General features: G+C 53.8%; 1 protein-coding gene across 3 annotated transcripts in view; it reads right to left on the bottom strand.

Annotated features, from left to right (window-relative positions):
- CHST11 (carbohydrate sulfotransferase 11) overlaps nt 1-16,204 on the bottom strand; it is a 242,686-nt gene that overhangs the window by 181,296 nt on the left and 45,186 nt on the right. The gene's annotated exons all lie outside the window — the stretch shown is intronic.

Raw genomic sequence — 16,204 nt, 5'->3', positions numbered from 1 at the left:
TCTCTCTCTCTCTCACACACACACACACACACACACTGCTACGAGTAGTTTCCAAGCAAAACCAGACTACGGTCTGTAGGAAGCAGCCTGCACCTGCAGGAACCATCACTCAACCACACGTCCATGCCGCAGCCCTGGGGTGGACGGAACTATCCATTCAACCCAAGCACATCCAGCAGGCTGGTCTGCAAGAGGCTCAGAGCCAGGCACAAACCCACCAAGCCGGGGCCATCACAATGGGCGTCCCGGGGCCCCGTGCTGGAAGGCGGGGAGGTGGGTGCGAAGCGGGAGGTGGCACTGGACAAGTACAGGCTGGCCTTCAGAGAGAGCCTGCCCACCCGCCAAGACCAAAGCCGCCCCGAGCTGCCCGAAGGCACAGATGGTCATTAACAGGCTGGGGCAGATGGGCAGCTTATTACCCTCTGCCCTCTGCTACTCCCGGAGGAAGCCAGCTTTGGACCGCGGCCTGAAAGGTGCTTCCTTTCAAAACGGCTGCTAATCAAGCTGGAAAAGAAGTTCATCTGTGTCCTTCCGGGGCAGGGTTTCCGGGAAATTCCTTAAAGGAAATCTCCAATTGATGGTGCGGCCGAACGGTGGGCATTCGGCACGGAAACGCGAGCCAAGCACTGCGAGGCGGGGCTCGGGTCCCCTGGCAGACACAGAGCTTGTGCTCAGCAGAAGGACCCGGATGCTGCTCTGTTTAGGGCCGGGACTGTTAGGAAGGGACACAGCCCCTCAAGATTTCAGCGCTGGGCCTCAAAGCTCATCACAACATTAGCTCTAACTCTGTTCACCAATAGAGGAAAGAGTTTTAAAAATATATATATATAAAGAGAACCATCATTACTATTGAAATGCATCACATCATCTTTCCAAAGACCCAGGGATTTAGTGGAAACCCCATAAACCTCAGAATTACGGAATCAGTTGCTTCCTTTGTTTAAGGCCAATTAATATCGGATCACAGATAAAAAGTGACACCCCCCCCCAGCCCCCAGAGCCTGGTGGGTGCTACGTGCTCACGCAGCTTGGCTGGGAGACCGCGCGGGGACTGTTCTGCCGGGGAGGCACGCGGGCTGGCTGGCATCACCCTCCCACTCAAATCGTGTCTCGGCTTTTCCTACACAGTGATACACAGATGATTTCCAGTCTCCACTGGAAGGGAACGCCACTCAGGGAGAAAAGGCACCAGCACACAGTAGGTGCTCAAATGTCAGCCACTCCACCAGGAGCAGAAAGGGCCCATCCCAGCTCAGCGGTCACCAGCACCACGGGCGTGTCACCCAGCTCCCGTTACACGGGTGCCAGGCCCCGCTTGACAACAGAGCTCCTCCCAGACCTGCTGGCCGAGTCTCTGCCAAGGGAAAATCCTCTTCCAAGGATTCGGTCTGGCATCTGAGGCGGGGAGAAGGCAAAGGCCCAAGAGCCTGCGCCTCCCGTGGCCAGCAGGCCAGCTCCGTCTGGGGCTGGTTACAGAGGCAGCCGCAGGCCAAGGCCAGGCCCTGGAATCACCATCTGAGTCTTACCCAATCTCCAAGGAGTTCCACACACACCCAAGAGACATGTTCTGCTCTACAGAGTGTGAGCGTCACGGAAGGTTCCGGAAGCCCCTCCACCACACCTGGCTCTCCAAAGGTTAAAATCAACACGTTTTGAAGGAAGGGAACACTGAGGGCGACAGAACCCCGAGCATAACCCCTGGGAAGGGTGGCAGTCCTCACGTGGCTCCATCCTCCAGACAGACCTCGATTAAACTGGGTTCAAGTGCATCGTCCAAGAGCAGATGGATGCAGCCAGGAGTCCCCAAGTGCCAGGCTTCAGGGGGCTTCACTGGGGAATGCTTGGCTCCTCTTGGGTCATATCCAAGATTTTGGGAAAGAAAAAGGCTAGAAGGGCGAGGGGGTTGTGGCACAGCAGGTGAGGCCGCCCCTCAAGACACCTGCACCCAGTACTGGAGGACATGGGTTTGAGTCTCACCTCTGCTCCTGGTTCCCCACTCCCTGCGAGGCAGCAGTGGACGGCCCAAGTACTCGGGTCCCTGCCAGCCACGTGGGAGATCAGGATGGAGTTCCTGGCTCCTGGCTCCAGCCTGGTGCAGACCTGGCCGTTACAGCCATTTAAGGAATGAACCAGTTGGGGTGTGTGTGCGTGTCTGTGTCTGTGTCTCTCCCCAAGGAAGGAAGGAAGGGAGAGAGGAGGAGAGGGAAAAGGTAGAAGGAACAGCCCAGGGAACACTGGCTCCACAGCCAGCCTGGGCACAGGACGGCGAGAAGGGGAGGAAAGGCTTTCTCCCGGCTCTGCCAACCTGCTCCTCTGCCTGGTGCCCAGAGCGGCCCAGGAGAGAGCAATGCCAGGCTGGCTGCTGCTTCCCTTTCACGCAGGGGCTCCTCAAGCAAGAAACCAATTTTGTCTGCATGGAGGAAGAAGGTTATAAAAGCATCCCTCCTTTGAAATTTTACTTGTTATTATTTATTTAAGAGGCAGAGAGACAGAGAGCTCCCGCCCACTGGTTCACTCCCCCAGTGCTTGCAATGGCTCTGAGCTGGGCGAAGCCGGAAGCCAAGAACTCAATCCGGGTCTCCCACACAGTGCCAGGGACTCAGTCACCTGAGCCACAACCTGCTGCCTCCCAGGTACGCATCTGCAGTAATGGGGCCAGGAACTGGAATCCGGGCACTCAGATATGGGATGTGGGCATCCCAAGAGGCGTCTCAGCCACTGCACCAAATGCTCCCGGCCTTGGCTGCTCAGTCCCCTCCTCAGGTCTCAGATGGGTGACAGGTGGAGGACTCGGGGCCCTCATGCTATGCCTAGAAGTAGAAGAATCAATGTCCACGCGTTGCTTCACAGATCAGTTTGGGGGTTGTCAAACGGCAGGCACACACGCGGGTGATGATGGCTAAGAGGGAAAACCACGCCCGGCAGAAATGCAAAGGTGGCTACGTTGGGAGTTTATTATAACCCAAGGATCGGGCCAACGACATCAATCAGATGAACACACTTCTCACCAAGACACAAACGACCACGGTGCCACGTGCTGCGCAAGAGATGACTGGAAGGAACACGAGAGCCAGGTCTCTGCTCCCCCAGCACACACGTGCCAGGGTCCTGGGGCGCCCCAAGCACCTGCTGAGTGCCAGCTGGTGTTACCCCACTTCCTCCTCCCAGGACTCCAGGTGGCAGTATCACCTACCCACGGAGGCCCAGAGCAGTTAAGTCACAAACCCAGTGTCACAGAGCGGGGAGGCAGCCTGCCCCCAGCGCAGTGGTTCTCCATGGGGGAGATCTGGGCAGGCATTTCCGGAGACATGTGCAAACATGTTTCGGTAGTCATGACAACGGGGTTGTTACTGATATCTAGTGAGCAGAGGCCCAAATGCTACCACAGGAGACTACAACAAAGAGCTTTTCAGCCTGCGGGCCTCGAGCTTCCCCTCTTATCTACCTGGAATTCCTCCTCTTGCCCTCTACACCACATTGTTTCCTTCTTCCTTTTGAAGAGGACAAGAAACTCTGTGAACATGACCATGGCAGCTCTCCGGCCAGTGCTGGGAATCAGAACACAGAAGCTCCCTGGCGCACCTTGTCTCTCTCCAATGCCCCCACCCCAGGCTGTGAACTTGCTTTCTGGTTTTTTTTTTACCTTAAACTCATGTTTTAATTCTATTTTCCAGAAACTTCTTGAAGTATCTTTGGACGTCCAGGGCTCACACCTCACCCCCCCCCCCCCGCGTCAGTTATCACTGTCTCCACGCGGCTATCCTGACCACCCCCACCCCCACCACAGCATTCCTCACCCTCTGGCATGCCAGGTATTTTTATTACTAAAAATTATTAACTTGGGACCAGTGTTGTGGCACAGCAGGTTAAGCTGCTTCCTGCAGTACCGGCATCCCATATCTGAGCACTGGTTTGAGTCCCAGCTGCTCCACTTCTGATCCAGCTCCCTGCTAATGCACTGGGGAAGGCAGCAGATGACGGCTAAGGTACCTGAGCTCCCACCACCCACATGGGAGACGGGATGGAGCTCTGGGCTCCTGGCTTCAGCCTGGCCCAGCCCCAGCCGTTGTAGCCATTTGGGGAGTGAATCAGCAGATGGAACATCTCCCCCCTCCCTTTTCTCTGTCACTCTTTCAAATAAATAAAAATTAAATGTTTTTTTTTTTAAATCTTGTGTATTATTTTGTATTATTTTACTCCTCCCCTGGACTATAAGCTCCAGGAGGGCAGAGATTTTTCTCCCATATCACTCATCGCCCCAACAGTGTCTAGAACACAGCAGGAACTCAATATACACTTGGTGAAACAGTGAATGAATGAATGAGCCTAGAGTCCTTTCTTGAGAATCTGAGAGCTTTAACTTTCCCCACACCGTACCCTCCTCAGAGGATGAGACTGCAGGGTAGAACTCCACCAGAGCTCTGCTCCACTAACCCCTGCTCTAGAACACGGACTGGCACATCTGTTCACCGTAAACGGCCAGATAAATATTTTCGGCTTTGCAGGCCATTCAGTCTCTGGAGCAGCTTTTCAGCTCTGCCCTGAATGCGTAAGAGGAGCACAGAAAAGATGCAGGTGGGTGAGCCAGGCTGGGTGCCAGTGAAACTCTATGACAAGACGCTGATGTGCGCACTGCACAGACTTTTCACGTGTCGGGAAATATTCTCCTCTGGGGCACCCTGGTACACGTGCTTCTTGGCATGTGCCCAGACTTAGGAGCTGGGCTGGATTTGGCCCAGTGGCCGAAGCTTTCTCACGCCTAACCTAGATATTCACAGGTGTATGAGATTTAGTGAATAACGCTGCACAATGCTTGGGACAGCCCAGAGTCCGTTCATGGCCATCACCTCACTCAGCTGCACCACCACCGTGGGACCTTCCTCAGTTTATTTCCAAGGAATCTGATGCCCAAGGCATTTAACCGAAGTCACCAAGGGTCAGCCTTCTCACTCCACTCCTAGAATTCTCTCGGCACGTAACAGACTATCACAAAACCTTGTCAATAATGGATGCAAAGATCTCAATGAATCCACAGAGATTCAGGGAACTGACAGATTATGCAAGTGAACTTGGCATCAGAACCTGCAATGATTCTTGTGTGAAAATACAACTACCAAACAACAAGAGGGCAACTCTGTACTAACCTTCTCACAGCACAGGATGTGGATACCAACACCCTCCTGCCCTTTGGTGTTACAGGAAAAAGAAGTTAATGACACAGGAAATTGCATCTGGTGCCCAGAATTGCAAACTGGAAACCTAAAGATGAAGGCGTCCTAGAAAACACACAGGGGTTACATTTTCTTACTTGAGCCAGGATTGCCTCTTTTTCCACCTTAATTTCACCGAATGATAATGAAGACACTCAACCCAAAAGCAAACACCCAGGGAAAAAAAAGTTCACATCCCACATCCAGGGAGTCTGAACTGCATTATTCACTTAGCAAAAACCTCTGGACATATAAATGTCACCTTTTGACTGCTCCCAGATCTACTGAGACCAGCGCTCTCTCAGGGTAGATGAGACACGGCACAGAGAAGCAAAGGAAGGTCTCCGTCAAGAGAGGGGTCACTACATTGGCTCACCTCCCCCAGGAAGCAGGTATTCTGCAGCACTGGCAAAAAATATGAAAAGTAGCCCTGAACTCTATCTCTCAAGATCTGTGTACCCAGAGGAAATAGCCATAAAAACCAATTGCTTAGTGCCGCATTGCATCCGGCTTGCAAACAATAAACCCTCCCTTTGCACTATATTCCCCCAAATACTTTTGCTGGGCAAGTGTCAAGGCCAGCGTTGAAGCCTAACAGTTAAGGTCTCAATGAAAGCCTCTGTGTCTGCTGACGGGTGAAACCTAAACGAAAAGCCCACACACGCGAGGCCAGCTCTTCACGCTCTGGAATTCAAGGTGGTGACTCCGGCTGGGTCTGCCCACTACCCTGGTAGTGTTTCACTGATTCTATCTCCAAAACACCTGCCCCTCTGCCGCGGCCTCTCTGCTCCCACAGCTCACCATCTAGCCCACGTTCAACACCAGGAGGAGTGGCTTCCCCCGCTCTTCTCTGTGCAGAGACCTTCAACGGTCCCAGGCTAACCAAAGTCCCCCTGTCTCAACAACAGCCCATACTGGTGACCCTATCCACGATTTTCCAAACCAGGACGCTTCTGAAAACAAAAGAGAGTGCTATTGACAATCATTATTTCTACACAGCAAAGGTACACCAGGACTGTCCAGGGCAAACCAGGACATGAAGTCACATCAACGCCAAGGCCTTGGAGGGAGAGCACCCTGTTTGATTCTGTTAACCCTGTCCTACTTTTGTTTTGGTCCTACTTTTTTAACCAAACACTTCCTAGTAGTACCTGGGACACAACAGGCACTTGTGAAATTGAATCTAAATGACAGTAAATGAAGTGATACTGCAAGTATCGGCTACAGTGAATTTGCCTCCACACAGGAACCTACTGGTCACTATAAATTAAGACTGAAAATCACTGCTTCGGGTATCCTGTTTCATTTATTTCCACCCCAAACATCTGTAAATCCCTCTCCAGGGGTGATTTTGTTCATGGTAATAGTAATTAATAGTAATCATTCACTGAGTCCTACACATAGTAGGTCTAGTTGAGGAACCTTAGATTCATCCTTCTAGAAACCCTGAGATGGAAAGCCAACGGAGGCTCAACAAGAGCACAGAACTCCCTTACGGCCACAGACTCGACCGTCGACCAGAAAACTTACCAACCAAACCTTTTGGGTTCCAAAGCATTATTTCTCAAAATCATTTCATGAGCTAGACAAGGCTGCACACACTAACATTCAGCAAACCCTACAAAGCCATGGGCTTGGCCATGTGTGGTCCCACTGTACCACTGACTGTCAACTGCTATGACATGATGTGGATTCAAGCTCGAGGAAAGATCAGGTGAGAGCCAGCAAGACTCTAGGCTGACCCACAGCTCCACCCTGCCTGGAGCGAAAGCAGGAGGCAGGAATTGGCGTCTTGATATCCAAGTTCCTAGTGACTCTGGTTGACCTGCCCTACATGGGGAACCCACAGACAGAACTTCTGAGCAATGGAAAGAAGTAAAGCCATATTCCTGGAGGAAGGTGAGGGGAATTCTGGGAAGAGAAAGAAGAGATTCTGTTATAAAACTAGACAGAGGAAAATTCCTTTTAGAGTGGGAAAGGAATTTAGACTATAAACTCCCTAAGAGTGAAGACTGATTCAACTAAGAGTTGTCTCAAACTCCTTGGGCATTTTGTCTAGCTTCTTTTTCTCTGTAAGATTCCACACACAGAGTTTAGAAAATTCATCTCCCATAATGCTTTGGTTTAAGGGAATCTCAAACAGAAGGTTTCTGGTTTGTATTTTTTTTTTTTAAGTGAGATGTACGTGTTTACGGCCCCCCAACCTCCACCCTACTCAGTTTAGAGAACGTACGAATTTCCCAAATCTATAAAACCACGACTCTCACGAGTGCATTCTTCAAATTACAAGCTACTAAAATACTTTACAATCGCACACTGGGCTGTTGACTTCTGTTTAAAATAAATCAAGAACCTCACATCCACTTGGAAGAATGCCTAACCAACCGGTCCCTGGAAGTTAACTGAGCATGTCAAAGGCAACAGAGGGCGGGCTCTGTCTGCTCATCAGCGTCTCCCTTGTAGTGATCATGGCAGATGCATCATTCACACGACTCGGAGAGAGGAGCCGAGCCTTGCTGCCATCACCACACTCATCCGGCACCAACGCCCTGCAGATCAAACTCCACTCCTGCAAGCACAGCTGGCCATGATCAATCTCTCAAAGGCTCTAACCCAAGCAAGATGGGCACCATGCTTCTTGCTGCCACCCACCAGCAACTCCATCTAAATGCTGCACCTAATGATGAACTGGGTTCTAAGAACAGCACAGAGAAACATTCTTGTCTTTAGCACGCATAAATTGTAAATGCAGCTCATGAAGATCCCCAGGGAGTCACCCAGCTGGGGACAAGGCTCCCAGGTGGTGCGCAGTGGCTGTAGGCTTTGGCTAAGGTTGACTTACCATTGGAAAACTAGACAGAGGTGCACAAAGCAATGCTCTTCCGTATGACGTCTTACTGAACAGAAAGTAAACACACACCTGACTGCATTTCTCAGCCCCTGAGAAAGACGAAGCTCTAGCCATTGGAAAGGGAGTAAGAGTGATGGGGACTTCTTCAGGGCCTGGATTGCTAAGCTCAATGTCTTTACTCCCTCTGGCTGGCTGTCCAAAAAGCAGGTGACCTTCAAGGTGACCTTGGGAGCCCAAGTTAAGGACGGTAGAGCCACAGCAAACGGAGGAGCACTGCCCAGCCAGAAACACTTACTCGAGTCTGTTACCAAGTAAGAAAGGAATTTTCCTCGTGTTCATTCATCAGGATTTTGGGACTCAAGTCACAGGCAGGATTCAAGTCCATTTATAGGGGCAAGACGTTGCATCCCACATCAGAATGCCTGGGATCAAGTCCTGGCTCTGTTTTCCACTTCCAGCTTCCTGCTGATGTGCACCCTGGGAGGCAGCAGGCCATGGCTCCAGTGCACCCAGGCGGGAGACCCAGATGGAGCTTTGGGCTCCTGGCTTCAGCCTGGCCCAGCCCCAGGTGTTGCTGGGATTGAGCCAGCACATGGAAGACTTCTCTATGTCCCTTTCAAATAAAATAAAAATAAACTTTAAAAAATTTAAAGGAAGTCCATTGTTAAGTGTCTCAATTAGCGGCGCCACTGATTCCAGGGCTTGCCGAGATGTGCCAATGTCCTGTGGCCCTCATGACATCTCCCCTTTTACTCACCTCTGCAACCATGGAAGAGGGCTGCCCCCAAACCTTTGATTTTAGGACAAGGACATCAGAAGGATGAGATGACATCCCTCTGTCTGTGAGTCAGCAGGCATTCATTGGGTATCAACTACATGCCAGGAGCTCCACACACACACTCTGTCCTGCAGGTGCAGTGCGATTTCATAGAAGCAGGGACCAGATACCAGGAGAGTCGCCACAGACACGGAGACCTGGCACGGATCTAAGGCAGGAGAGCAAGGGCTCTGGTTGTGCTGGAGCTGGTGGCGCTGGCAGACACAGGAGCAACAGTGGCGGCGGCGGCAGCAGCAGCATGTGCGAGGAAGACCAAGGCAGTTAGAAAAGAAGAGGTTCGGGGGCAGCTCTCAGACACACACGGTTTGGGCTTTCAGCCTAGGAGTTTAGGTGCCCACTGAGACATGTACATGGGTTCCACATCTGGCTCCATCTCCTAATTCCAGCTTGCTCTAATGCCCTGGGAGGCAGCAGCGACAGCTAAGTAATTGGGTTTCCCCCCACAGAGGAGACCTGGATTGAGTTCCTGGCTCCTGGATTCATTACCAGCCCAGCCCTGGCCACTGCAGGCATTTGGGGAGTGAGCCAGTAGATGGAGAATCTCATTTGTTCAATCTCATGCATGCATTCTCTCTCTCAGTCTCTCCCTCTGTCTCTCTCCCTCCCTCCCTCTCTCTGCCCCCATCTCTCCATCCCTCCCTCTCAAATAACAATTTTAACAAAAAAGGCTGGCAAGTATTCCTAAAACGATTACTGTATCCATAAAACCCATCAGCACAGCCTTTCATCTGATTCGTGTTGATAGCCCCTGCCTATTCTCCACCTGAACCACACGGTCTTCTTATTTGTTGAGCTCTGTATCTAGTAGAGCCTTTAATGTAAATTTAAGAGATGTTATCTAATAAGGGAAGAAAACAGAAAGCTGGGAAGAGCCCAATCACTTCCTCATGTCAGGACTGGAAATGAAGCTGTTTATGGGACGGCTCACGGAAAATGGTCACGATTTCACCCGTTCAGAGGGACCGGAAACCCTGTTGTTTCTGGAATATCGCAAAGTAAAAACGTTCGCTGTCTTGTTTTTCCTAATCACAGGCTGTGCCGCACACACTCCCTACAATGGCAGCAGGGCCAAGCGTCAATCCCGCTTTAAAAAGCAAATTCTGGTAAGCATTTACCGTTTGCAGCTGTGTGCCACACACCAACTCCAGGAGGCGCGGAGGGGGATCTGACATTTATTTTACAGCTCAGCAACTGAAGCCTAGACAGGGTGACACACTCGCCAGGGTCACGAAGCTTTAAGTAAGCGGCACAGTGGCTTCAAACCCAAGCAACCTGGCCAACTCCCGGGGCAACAAAACCAGGGGCCGGCATTCAGGATGGCAGGAGGGCATGATGAGATCCAAATGACAGAACTCTCAGGAGTCAACGGAAAAAGAGTCCTTGGCTGAGGTCTGGCTCTGGGACTAGGGGGCCGGGGAGGACCCCAGGTCCTAGGGTGGCAACAGGACGAGTGTCCAGATTGCTAAGGTGCTCCCAACCCCTCCCTGATGCACTGCACTGGCCATTTGCAGCAGTGCCATCCGGGCAAGGGGGCGCTGCCGGGGGCCTTGGCAGTGGGCTCAGCCACGTGGCTTGCTGTGGCCAATGGGATGTTTGCACACGAGACACGGGGCAGGGGACTTGAAAGCACTTGGGTGGGTGGCTCTTGGGCTTTTGCCCCTTTGCCACATCCAGGAGAACTTGACTGTGCTACCCCATGAGAGGGGAGGGATGGGAGACACAGGACGGAGACAAATCACCCAGGACCCCAATCACGGCCATCAAAGGTCAGTGACCCTCTGACCCATGAGCATGGCCGGCCAAGGTCAGCAGAGCCTTGAGAACACCCCCAGGGGCGTGAATAATAAACACCACTGCTACCGACACTTAGTGGCTCTATGCTGGGAGGCATCAGTGTGGCAAAAACAGAGACAGTACTAGCACCATCATGCCCATTTCACAGCCAGAGAAACCAAGACACAGAGGGGCAAAGTAATGTGAGCGAGACTGCACAGCTGGCACAAGCCGGTGATCTGAAAGCAGGCAGTGGCTCCACATCTTTAGCCTTAGCCATTTTCATGCGTCTTCACTTCTCCCAGTAAAGCAGCAAGAGCCAAGACTATTGCGGCAGGAGGCAGAGCACACCGTCCGTGTGCGCTCCCGGGGGGCCCGCACGCTGGGAGCAGGGGTTCTGGGTGCAGCATTGCCCTCCTCTGGGCACTGATGCCGGCTGGCACCGTACCTCCCTGCTCTCCCCGGGAGCTCCGCGCATGCAGACGGAGCCTGGCCGCTCTGTGCGCTCCCTGCACGGTCACAGCTCAGACCCTTTGCTCCCACGATGCCCCCGGGCTCACCCCTGGCCCTCCTGCCTTCCCAGCTGCTCGCCTCCCTCCACGCCGCCCTGCCTGGCAGCCCCTCCCTTCACATTCCCAGGCCATCCGCAGCAGCGCCTCCTGCACCTGCACTGCTCCCGCCTCGCCTCACATCCGTTCTTCCTCCAGCCTGGCTCTGGGGTTACCCCATCTGGATGTCAACTGCTCCCACAGCGCACCTGCTGCCCTCCCCAGGACCCCTCCTCCACCCAAGAGAGGAGGAGAGTTGGCAAAGCAAGCAAAAGCCCCTGCCAGGAGAGAAGGCTGCCGGAACAGCTCTCAGCGACCACCTCGCTGCCCCCGTGCGAGGTGCGCTCCTGTGCAGGTTCCACCTGTCCTGACACCACGGTCCCAACGGCAACCGCTCCACGCTCAGCACCAGCACCAGTTCCTCCAGGGGCCCCGCCAGTGCCAGAACCCGCCGGCGTGCTGGGGCTGCTACCCCACTGTGTCCTAACGAATGAGGACATCAGAGGGAGGCCCGAGATGCTGTGCTAGATTGAGCTCCCTGCGGGACTCTCATACGCATGCGCACCTGAACACAGTCTCCCTACCGTCTCCCTACCGTGCAGGGCAAGAACCCCACTGGGCAACAGCTGTGGAGGAACTGACACATGTCATTCCATGGCGGCCTCGCTTCTACCCTGGAGGTCGGTGCGGGGGTTCCCTCGTATCCACAGCAATGAGTTGGCATTGCTCAACTCATTGAGCAATGAGGGGCCCAATGGAAGCCCGAGACCCCAGACAGCACCGATCCCTATACACAGATAGGCACAATATTTTTTCCCACACATACACACCTACGAGAAAATCAAGAACATTCCCCTTGTCGCCTGAAGACAGCACGGTAAGGCTTCTCTCTGGCAGCTTGGAACTGCCAGCATCGCTACTCTTATTATGCTTTGGGGACAGTAATAAGAGGTACTGCAACACCAGGACAGTTGGTCTGCTAATGAAGACAGCTGCTGCAGCAACTAACGGGAGGGTAGCGCACACAGTGTGGACACTCTGCACAAAGGCATGGCGCTGGGGTTCATCGTGCCACTCAGAACAGAGCACCCTGGGAAACTCAGCCACGGCTGAAGTTTTGAAATTTTCCATTTGTTTCTTTCAGGCTGAGGTTGACTATAGGTAACTGAAGCCACAAATAACAAGGACACTATTGTACTATTTTCTACCCTGTTACAGGTGAGGACGCTGAGCCTTTGGGATACTGGACAAGGCCCGGTCACACGGCTAACATGGGGCAATGCTGGGCTCTGGGCATCGGTCCGCCCCGTGCTGCAAACCACTCTGAAACGCTCCCACACCAGATGACTTCAGGGCAGAAAGCCGAAAGAAATGAATACCTAGGTTCGCTCAGCATTCTTCTCTTTTGATCATACAACCTTTAGGAATGAAAGCCCAGAAATCAGACGCCTGATTTTTAGGAAATTCTCCCCGCATTCCCTTTTGGTGAGGATGTGCACCCTGCTGCGTGCTGCCTCTGGTCCTCGTTGCCTTGAAAGGCGGTTTTTATTTTACTTCTATTTATGTGAGAGAGGCAGAGAGAGTGCGCCTATCTACTGGGCTCATTACCCAAATGCCCACGACAGCCAGGGCTGGGCCAGGGCCGAAGCTGGAAGACAGGAACTCAAGCCGGGTTCCCCACGTGGGCGGCAGGAACCCACTTACTTGGGTCATCACTGCTGCCTCCCAGGGCCACCATTAGCAGGAAGCTGGAACCAGGAGTCATCGAGGAACCGAACCCCAGGGACTCCAATGGGGCACACGGGAGTCTTCGCCCCTAGGCTAACCACTTGTCCTGTGAGAAGTGGCTTTAAGTCCTATCCCAGTCGTGATTCCACCTGGTACCTGACGGCAGAGTGACTTCTGAGCAAAACGGCACCAGTTCTCCTTAGTTCTCGGCATCACAGAAACACAGCCATGGTGCCACCTCCCACTGCATCTTGTTTAGCAAAGCGTTAGACACAGAGTAGATAAACAGCAAAGAGAAAGGAAAGTTGAATCCACATGCAAATCCTAACAGTGGCAGTGAGAACCAGGGCTACAGCGACTGAACGACTGCCGAGCCCCCAAACCACCGCCAACTTGTTACAGATATTATCTCATTTAAACCATGTGATGAAACCCACTCTACAGACAAAGAGACTCGGCATCAGAGAGGGTACGGTGGCTCGTCCAAGGCCACACAGGGGCAAGAGCTGCGATTCCAACCCACCCCAGATCACTCCAAAGCTGGTCTGAAAATACCAGCTATGGAGAGTGTGGGCCCAGATGGCCAGAACCACCACCGCCCCAGAGATGGCCAGAAAGCAGTCTCAGGGCCCACCCAGACCTCCTAAACCAGGACCTAGGGAGCACACGGCCAAGTCTGAGGACACTGGTCCAGACGAGGGCTTCTCAGCCTCAGCACGAGGGACGCTCGTGCTGGGTGACGCTCATGGCTTTGGGGGCCTGTCTTGGCTAACGTAGGAGTTTGAGTCACATCCCTGCCTTCTACACACCTCATGCCAATAGCAACTCCTGCTCCCCTAGTCGCCAGCATTGCCAAACATCCCCTAGGTGCAAACAGCCCCCAAGCACAACAGAACCCCCCATGTGGACCAGGCTGCACTTCTGCCGTGGCTCGGAGGATTCTACACAAAACGTCAGGGTCCAGGGCTGGTACTGGGGCATAGTGTGTTAAGCCATCACCTATGACGCCAGCATCTCATACAGGTGCCAGTTTAAGTCCTGGCTGCTCCACTTCTGGTCCAGTTCCCTGCTAACATTCCTGAGAAAGCAGCAGGGGATGCTTCAAGTCCTTGGGACATGGCACCCATGTGGGACACTGATGGAGTTCCTGGCTCCTGGCCTCAGCCTGGCCCAGCCCTGGCCATTGCGGCCATTTGGGGAGTGGGCCAGTGGATACAAGATCCCGTGTGTGTGTGTGTCTCCTTCTGCCTTCTAAATAAATAAATAAATCTTTTTAAAAATGACAGGGGCTACCCTGTTGGAGTCAAGTACCTCTGAGAGGCCAGGACTGGCTTCCCCAGACCCATCACTGACAAAGCCCTGGGAAAGCTGGGGGCAACAGAACCACAGTTGCAACATCATACCTCTGCACCCCACACAGAAAAGGCCTGGCCGAAGCAGGCGGTCCCTGAACCCCACTGCCTGCGAGAACCACCTGGGAGCTGTTCTGAGAATCCAGAAACGGCGTGCCCTACCCCAGCCGCTCAGGTCGACTAGCTCCGCGCCTCCAAGTCGAGCCTTGGATTCTGCTTTGTAAAGGAGCTCCTCGGGAGGCCCTCCGGCTCCCCAGCCAGGATCTGGCTTTTGAAAAGCACTAGACCAGAACATTCCAAGGGGCCCGACATTCTAGGATTTTTATGCCTTTGCCTCCAGCAGCCTCCCCACCCAGATGTACAACTACAGCTGGATTGGAAGAAACCACGCCACGTGGGGAGTCCCCAGGCAGCCCGGCGGTGCTTCCACGGGGAGGGGCTCCTGACGGCAGGACTCAGTGTCTGATTCTCCGAGGCACACGTGCCCCTGGCCGCCAGCCGCCCTGGCGACAGCAGGTGTGCTAATTACGTTAATGCAGCAGGTGAGGCTGGGCTGCAGCCGGGAGCAGGTGATGGGAAACGAGACTTTTCCTTCTGCAGCTGCACAAGTGCAGAGGGCACGAAGCGAACCCAGAGCGGCCCCTTCCTTCCCAGCCACCGGTGCCCCCTGCAGCAAGATGCTAATTTCATAGATGCTGACCTGGGGGTGTGGGACACCTCCGGAAGCCAGAACCAGCTCCCCGACAGCCGCAGCGTCGGTCCGAGGCTCTGCGCAGAGCCAGAAAGAGAAGTCAGCGTTCACTGCAGGTGTCCAACAAGCGACATACTTAGCGTCTCGTGTTACCAGTTTTCTGTGCACCCCAAAACATGTCACAGTGTTCAAACCAAGAATCCACCCAGTGATCTTCTCCTCTCTGCTCATGGGGATCTACTCTGTCCTGCTGTAAACCTTAACCCGTTCACTCACTCCATGTCCACAAGGACGGGGTGCAGCTGTAACCACGGCTGGTGCGGATGTCCGCGGTCACCGGCGGGGGCCAGCACGCAGAGGAAGGCTCAAGGCAGCACTGCCACACACCACGTGGTGGAGGACAGGCCCCCAGCCCTGGGTCCCCACAGGTTCAAGTCCAACCACCTCGAGGAGCTCCCAGGCAGAAAGACAGAAACGGGCTGCTCGAGCTGCAGGAACTGCCGGAACTGCCAGAAGCAGTCACACGCATTTGCTCTTTTACCCCAAACACACGCTTTTGAGGTGCAGGTTCATGGCCGTTCCCCATTAACCAGCCAGCAGGGAGGTTGTGAGAAGGTAACGACTTGCCCAAGGTCATGCCGACACGGTGCAGTGCACGCTCGTCATTGTGACACCACCCGGGTGGGCATCTGTGTCCCACCTGCAACAGCCCCTCTCTCGTGCATCAAACACCTGCAGCCGTGTTCTCTACAGCCGTGAGTTAGTAGCTCACCTACCTAGGATCCAAGGCAGAGCAGCAGCAGCAGGGCCTGGGAGAAGGGCAGAAGCCCAGCCCAGACAGGACCAGACCGTCTGAACCTGGGCCTGCACTTGAGCCACAGCTCCAGGCACATCCATGTTGAGAAGCGTGGGCCGGGTGCTTTCTGAATACTGCTCTCCCGCGCTGTGCGCCTCGGGAGCAAAGATGAACTCACTGCCTTTGTCACGCTTCCTGCACGGCTTCCCCGAAGCCCCACGTTGGTCTCTGTCTCCCCTGGGGGTCTGCGTTGCACAGTGAACCCCCAGGAATGCCTGCCAGCTTCCTCACTTAGCCCCCTCCCCCCATCCTGTTTCCCAGCCAGTGCACATATGATTTCACGCTCCCAGAGGGGTGGGGTGAAAAGGTTCCATGACTAATTGCACAGGGGGCGGCAATAAATTACCACTTACCAAA

This window comes from Oryctolagus cuniculus, chromosome 11 (assembly GCF_964237555.1).
Source record: "Oryctolagus cuniculus chromosome 11, mOryCun1.1, whole genome shotgun sequence".
Classification (NCBI taxonomy): Eukaryota; Metazoa; Chordata; class Mammalia; order Lagomorpha; family Leporidae; genus Oryctolagus; species Oryctolagus cuniculus.
Note: the sequence above shows the minus strand (reverse complement) of the source record. Positions and strands in the feature narration are given on the sequence as shown.